The sequence below is a fragment of the Galeopterus variegatus genome, unplaced genomic scaffold (genome assembly GCF_000696425.1).
Source record: "Galeopterus variegatus unplaced genomic scaffold, G_variegatus-3.0.2 Scaffold211, whole genome shotgun sequence".
Classification (NCBI taxonomy): domain Eukaryota; kingdom Metazoa; phylum Chordata; class Mammalia; order Dermoptera; family Cynocephalidae; genus Galeopterus; species Galeopterus variegatus.
The window spans coordinates 406,872-415,166 of NW_007726322.1; positions in this window are offsets into that span (position 1 = coordinate 406,872).

Here is an 8,295-nt window from a genome sequence, read left to right on the forward strand (position 1 = left end):
ATATATATATATATATATATATATATATATATGTTGAAGTCCTAAACCTAGTACCTCAGAATGTGACTTTACTTGGAAATACAGTTGTTAAAGATGTAATTAGTTAAACTATTAAGAGAAGTTATACTAAGGTGGGCCCCTAATCCAATATGATTAGTGCCCCAATAAAAAGAGAAAATTTGGATACAGACATACATACAGGGTGAATGGCGTGTGAAAATGAAGGCAGAGATCAGGGTGATAAATACCAAAGATTGTCAGTAAACCACCAGAAACTAAGGGAGAAGCAATGGAACAGATCCTTGCCTCACAGACCTCAGAAGAAACCAACCCTATCCATACCTTTATTTTGGACTTCTAGCTCCCAGAACTGTGAGACAATAAATTACTGTTGTTTAAGCCACCTAATTTGTAGTACTTCATTACAGCAGCCCTAGAAAACTAGTACTGGCACTTTAAAGATAATTTATTACCCTCAATGCGCTCGTGAATCATTTCTACTTGACTGTCTTCCTGTAACACATAGTTTGTGAGAAATATAGATGGAGAGCAGGTTGGGGCCAGTCTGTGGAAGATCTGAAATGTCCTAATAAGAAACTTGACCTAAAGCACCAAGTGAATGGTTTAAAATGGATGACCTTTAAGTACCTCCAACTTTGAATGTTTATAGCTCTGTGGTTCTAAGATTATTTCTCTCTCTGGGGTCATTATTCAGAAGAAAAACATGGTATATCAGTTCCAGCAAAATTTCACTAAGCACATAAGGATACCATCCATCAAGTGTAACTCTCCTCTGAATGGTTTCCAAAGCATTTGTAAGTGAAAAGTTGCAATTCTTGCCCTCAGTAGGCAATAAATAAGGATAGAAGGATTAATAAGAAATTTGATGGCCTTATAATAACTTTTATGGTTGGTTTTGCCCATGTGTTTGAGCTGTGAGCATCTTAAAGGAATCTGTCAGCATCCTATAGAGTCGATTTCTCCCACACTTCTCGGTTGTCAGCCATCGAAGGCCTGGGTCCTCCTCTTAGGATCCTGAAACTCCTGTTAACTCTCAAGATACACCTAAATCTATAGGATCAGAGTGTTTGTAAGGGAAACCCTGCAACCCACTTGTACCACGCAGAATATTACAGAGGAGCCCTCAACAGTGTTTTCATGCTGTTAAATATCTGCTACAACAAAAAGAACATTCTCTGGCCTTCGGTTTATTTTAACACTTTATGACACCTTTTCTTATGCCTTCCTGCTTCCCACAAGTTTTTGCATTCTTCGTGGACAAGATCCATCACTATACCATATTCCCTAGCAGTGTGTGCAGGGTGATTTGCCTGGGAATAAAGAAGTAAACATAACAGATATGTACCTCCTAGAAAGTAAGTTAACAATAATAGCACACAGTAAATGTTCTTAAAGTAGTGAAACAATGTGTTACCAAAGCACAAAGATTCACCAGGCTCAGTGCTACTTATCCCTGAAAATCAGCCTAGCATTTGAAATTGAGTTAAGGGACCCTTCAAATCTTCATTTTTCTACATCAATGCACTTACTACATTTTATTGGAATTATCTCTTTATTGTTCCTTTTTCATCTGGTTATATACTCCTGAAAGGCAGGGGCCCTTTTATTTTTATTCTTGTATCACCCAGCATGTATCACAAGGCCTAAAATTTTGTAAGTACTCAAAAATACCTGCATAACACATGTTTATTGTTTCCCAAGAAGAGAATCAACTTTTTTATATATATGAAATACCTGCAGAACATTCAGATGAAGATGCTAAGCAGACATTTGAAAACAGCATGAAAGCTCACAATGGACTTAGAAGCTGAGTCAAAATTGAAGTAACAGAATTTGAAAAGGATGGCCCAGGAATGCACTCTTTAGCTACTTTCAAATTCTACATTATACGGCACCTATGTCATTCTTGCCTTGATGACTTCAGTTTGATTTGTTGGTTGGTTGGTTGTTTAATTGTTCAATTTCCAACCTCACCTGTTTCTTACTGGATTATATGCTTCTACATTTATTTTACAGAAATTGGATCATTTTACATAGAACTTTCTTGCCTTTTGCTTTCTCTATGTGACAAAACTTCTCCCACTCGACCATCATATATCTAACTCATTCTTATTAATAGTTACAAAATATTCCATGGAATGTGTGTTTATTGGGGTAAATGACTAAACTACTATTTATTGGGGTAAATGACTACTACTAAAGAGACCTAAAAGCTACAATGATAAAAAAAAAATGAAGTTTACTTACCTTTCGTCTAATGGTTCTAGCCTCTTGTGTACTGTCCACAGGTTGTTCCATGCAGTTGCTCAGCAGCCCAGGCTGATGGCAATTCTAACCATGCTCAACATACGGCTTCCAGAGCTGCTCTAGTCATTGCCATTTCCACCCCAGACTGGGGGAACAAGCATGAAGGGGCATATGTGGAAAGTGTTGGGTCATCCCTGAAATTGGCACACTTCACTTCCACTCACATTCCATTGACAAGGGTTGAGGTACAAGCCATAGAGAGCTGCAAGGCACCTTGGAAGATCAGTCAGGTAGGGCCATCCCGGCTATGACTTGATTACTATAAAAGAAGAGAATAAATTTTGGTGGACAGATAGTACTTTTGACCCCAATACGAATTTACTAAAATATGTTCAAACTTTTCCCTATGATGGGTCTTTATTTCTTATTTATCCTTACTTACTAGTATTTTTATTTATATGGATTCAAGGAAATGAAAGTAAGATTCAGTAAATGCCACACTGCTTTCTCAAGTGGGCTTTAATTCTTTACATTTTCCCTTGTGATGTACGTGGAAGGGCTACCTTCCCCCTACCATACCTCCACCAGCAGTAAGTGTGATTACTCCCTTTCTTTTGCCATTCTATTGAGCATAAAATCATAGCTCATTGTTAACTTTGATATACTTTACTCTGACCACTAGAAACCTTTAGACCTATTACATATTTACCGGTTATTTGTATTATTCTTTCCTGAATTAGCTCTTTATATTTTTTGCCTTTTTTCCATTAAGTTATTTGTCATTCTGTTATTAGTTTTTATCTTGCTGAATTTATGTTTTCAAAAATGAAAAGAGATTTGCTAGCCCTGAAAGTATGTATTTTTAGTTTTATCTCTTCTCCAACATTTTTCCCACTTTGAAAAACATCAACCTTAATATATTCCAAAGGGTAGTGTTTCAAATGTGTCAGAATACCTCAAGTTCCCTTATAAATCTTAACATACAATTTTGTTTTTAGCCTGTTTTTTTAAATAGTATAGATATTGAATACTTGTATTTCATTTAACAATTTTTTTATTGGTTATTAATATACATGAGATACAAAGCTGATTATCACCACTCGTGCCCATGATGTGAGGGCCAGATTCATACTGGCAGCATACCTATTACCACGAATTGCATTTGTACCCCATGTCCCCCACCCAATTATCCCCAGCCTCCCGCTCCCTCCTCCCCCCCCCCAACTCCACTTTGCAGCCCGAGGAATGTTCTCTCCCTCTGCAAGTCCAATGCACTACTGTGGTCTTTCTTTCCTTCCTTCTTTCTCTCTCAGCTTCCACTTACGAGTGAGTACATTTACCCTCTGAGCTTTGCTTATTTCACTCAGCATAAATTTCTCCACGCTCATCCATGTTGTTGCAAATGGGAGTATTTCATTCTTTTTTATGGCAGAGTAGTATTCCATGATGTATATATACCACATTTCCTTATCCAATCACCCATTGATGGACATTTAGGTTTGTTCCCTGTCTTGGCTATTGTAGACAGAGCTGCGATGAAAACGGGATGCAGGTATCCCTTCAACATGATGATTTCTATTCCTCTGGGTATATACACAGAAGTGGGATTGCTGGATTGTAGGGAAGATCTATCTGTATTTGTTTGAGAAAACTCTATACCATTTTCCATAGTGGTTGTACTAATTTACAGTCCTACCAAAAGTGTAGGAGTGTTCCCTTCTCTCCACACCCTCACCAGCATTTGTTATTCACCGTCTTTTTTATTATAACTTGGGTGAGGTGGTATTTCAATGTAGTTTTAATTTGCATTTCCCTGATGACTAGTGATGTTGAACATTTTTTCATGTACTTGTTAGCCATTTGTATGTCTTCCTTTGAAAAATGTCTATTCAGCTCCTTTGCCCATTTTTTAATTGGGTTATTTGTTATTTTACTGTATAATTGCTTTAGTTCCTTGTATGTTATGGATTAATCCCTTGTCAGATGCATAGTTAGCTAAACTTTTCTCCCACTATGTAGATTGTTGTGTCACTCTGTTGATTGTTTCCTTTGCTGTGCAGAAGGTTTTTAGTTTGATATAGTCCCATTTATTTTTTCTTTTACTGCTTGTGATTTTGGGCTCGTGTTCATAAAGTCTGTACTCAAACCTAGTTGCTGAAGTGTTTCACCTATATTTCCCCTTAGTAATTTTATAGTTTCAGGTCTTATACTTAAGTCTTTAATCCATTTCAGTTGATTTTAGTGTATGGTTAGAGGTGCCTATCTAGTTTCATTCTTCTGCATATGGATATCCAGTTTTCCCAGCACCACTTGTTGAAGAGGCAATCTTTTCCCTAATGTAGATTTTTGTTGACTTTGTCCAATATCAGATGGCTGTAAGCCTGAGGGGTGATTTCTGGGTTCTCAATTCTGCTCCACTGGTCTGAATGTCTATTTTTATACCAGTACCATTCTGTTTTGGTTACAATAGCTTTGTAGTATAATTTGAAGTCAGGTAGAGTTATGCCTCCATCTTTATTTTTTTTGCTCAGGATTGCTTTAACTATTTGAGGTCTTTTGTTGTTCCATATTAAGGGTAAGATTTTTTTTCCATTTCTGTAAAGAATGTCATTGGTATTTTGATGGGAATTGCATTGAATCAGTAGATTGCTTTGGGTAGTATAGACATTTTCACAATGATAATTCTTCCAATCCAAGAGCATGGAATATCTTCCCATCTTTTTGTGTCTTCTTTAATTTCATTCAGAAGTGGTTTGTAGTTCTCATTGTAGAGGTCTTTCACCTCATTGATTAAATTGATCCTTAAGTATTTTATTTTGTGTGTGTGTGACGATTGTAAATGGGCTTACTTTCTTTGTTTCTCTTTCTGTTAGTTTGTTATTTGAGTATATAAATGCAACTCATTGATGGCAATTTATTTTGTATCCTGCAATGTTACTGAAGTTATAAACCAGCTCTAAGAGTTTTTTGATAGAGTCTTTAGGTTTTTCTATATAGCATCATGTCATCTGCAAATAGGGAAAGTTTGACTTCATCTTTTCCAATCTGGATTCCCTTTATTTCTTTCTCTTGCCTGATTGCTCTGGCTAGTACCTCCAGTACTATGTTAAATAGAAGTGGTAAGAGTGGGCATCCTTGTCTCATTCCTGTTCTTAAGGGAAAGCCCTTCAGTTTTTCCCCATTCAAAATGATACTGACAGTGGGCTTGTCATTAATGGCTTTTATTGTGTTGAGATATTTTCCTTCTATACCTAATTTGTTGAGAGTCTTTATCATCAAGGGATGTTGAATTTTGTCAAATGCTTTTTCAGCACCTATTGAGAAAATCATATAGTCTTTGTCCCTGAGATTGCTGATGTGATTTATCACATTTAATGACTTTTGTATGTAGAACTATCCTTGCATCACTGGAATGAATCCCACTTGATCATAGTGTATAATTTTTTTAATATGTTGCTGTATTCTGATTGCTAATATTTTGTTGAGGATTTTTGCATCTAGGTTCATCAAGGATATCGACCTGTAATTTCCTTTTTTTGTTATCTGGTTTTGGTGTCAGAGTTACGTTGGCCTCATAGAATGGGTTTGGGAGAGTAGCTTCTGCTTCAATTTTTTGGAATAGTTTAAGGAGAATTGGTATTAAATCCTCTTTAAATGTTTGATAGAATTCAGCTGTAAAGCCATGCAGACCCAGAATTTTCTTTGATGAAAGATTACTAATTACCGCTTCAATCTCCTCGCTTGTTATTGGTCTGTTCAGGTTTTCTATCTCTTCTTGGTTCAGTCTCGGTAGTTTGTATGTGTCTAGAAACTTAGACACATACATGTGACAATCATACCTTCCAGATTTTCATATTTGTTGTCCTACAGTTGTTTACAGTAGTCTCTAATGATTCTTTGTATTTCTGGGGTGTCATTTGTAATGTCTCCCTTTTCATTTCTGATTTTTCTTATTTGGGTCTTCTCTCTTGTTTTTGTTAACCTAGCTAATGGTTTGTCTATTTAATTTATCTTCTTGAAAAACCAACTTTTTGTTCTGTTTATCTTTTCTGTTGCTTTTGGGGTCTCTATCTCACTTAATTCTGCTCTGATCTTAATTATTTCTTTCCATTTACTACCTTTAGGTTGGGATTGTTGTTGTTTTTCAAGTTCTTTAAGGCATAGTGTTAGGTCGCTTATTTGAAGTCTTTCCATTTTTTTGATGTAAGCATTTATTGCAATAAATCTATCTCCTAGTACAGCTTTTGAGTATCCCGCAGGTTTGGGTATGAGGTATCTTTATTTTCATTAGTTTCTAGAAATTTTTTGATTTCCTGTTTAATTTTTTCTTGGGCCTATAAGTCATTCGGGAGCCTATTATTTAGTTTCCATTTATTTGTATAGTTTCCAGAGTTTTGCTTATTATTAATTTCCCATTTTAGTCCATTGTGGTCTGAAAAGATACTTGGAATGATTTCAATTTTTTAAATGTGCTGAGTCTAGATTTGTGACCTAATATGTTATCTATCCTGGAGAATGTCCCATGAGCTGATGAGAAGAAAGTATATTTTTTAGTTGTTGGGTGAAATGTTCTGTATATATCTTCCAGGTCCAGTTAGTCTAACATGTAATCCTGTGTCTCTTTGTTCATTTGTTGCCTGGAAGATCTGTCCCATACTGAGAGAGGAGTGTTCAGGCCACCTACTATTAACATATTAGGGCCTATTTCTTTCTTTAGGTCTAAGAATCTTCGCTTTATATATCCAGGTGCTCCAGTATTAGATGCATACATATTTATGATTGTTATGTCTTCTAGCTGGATAGATCCTTTTGTCATTATACAGTGGCCTTCTTTGTCTCTTTTTATGTTTTTTTGGTTTAAGGTCTGTTTTATCAGATATAAGAACATCTACTCCTGCTCATTTTTGGCTTCCATTTGCATGGTATATCTTTTTCCATCCCTTCACTTTTAGTCTGTGTGTGTCTCTATATGTGACACAGGTCTCTTGAAAACAGCATATACATGAGTCTAGCTTTTTAATCCAATCAGTCAATCTATGCCTTTTAAATGGGGAGTTTAATCTATTCATATTTAGGGTGGTTATTGACAAATATTGTTTAATTCCTGTCACTTAATTGCTTTTTGTTTAGATGATTTAAACAACTTTTGATCCTTACTTCCCCTTTTATTTCTCTTCTTCAATGTTAGTTGGATATTTGAGGTGGCATGATTTAGCTTCTTGCTCTTTCTCACTGGCAGTTTTGTTTTAACAGCTGGTTTTGTTCTTTTTTGTGTATCCATGATAGTGGCATTCATTATTCAGATTCCAGATGCAGGACTCTCTTGAGAATTTCTTGCAGGGCTGATTGTGTGGTGGTGAACTCCCACCATTTTTGCTTGTCTGGGAAATACACTATTTCTCCCACATTTCTGAAGGACAGTCTTGCTGGGTAAAGAGTATTGGCTGGCAATTTTTTTCTTTTAGTGTTTTGAATATATCATTCCACTTTCTTCTGGCCTGTAGAGTTTCAGTTGAGAAGTCTGCTGTTAGTCTGATATGAGTTCCCTTATAGGTGACTTGATGCTTTTCTCTTGCTGCTTTTAGAATTCTCTCTTTGTCATTGAGCTTTGCAAATTTGACTATAATGTGTCTTGGAGAGGATCTTTTTGGATTGAATCTGTTTGGGGACCTTTGAGCTTCCTAGATCTAAAGGTCTGCATCTCTCCCTACACCTGGGAAGTTTTCTGTTATTATTTCCTTGAATAGGTTTTCAATACCTTTTCCTTTTTCCTTCCCTTCTGGAATACCCACAATTCAGATGTTAGAGTGCTGTGCTTGAGGTTGTCTGCTATCTCTCTTAGATTTTCCTCATTATTTTTAATTCTCTTTTCTTTCTTTTTTTTTTTTTTTTTTTTTTTTTTTTTTTTTTTTGTCTGCCTGGATTATTTCAAAAAGACCATCTTCGAGATCTGAAATTATTTCTTTTGCTTGCTCTAGCCTGCTGCTTAAGCTCTCTGTTGTGTTTTTTTTTTTTTATTTAAGTAAG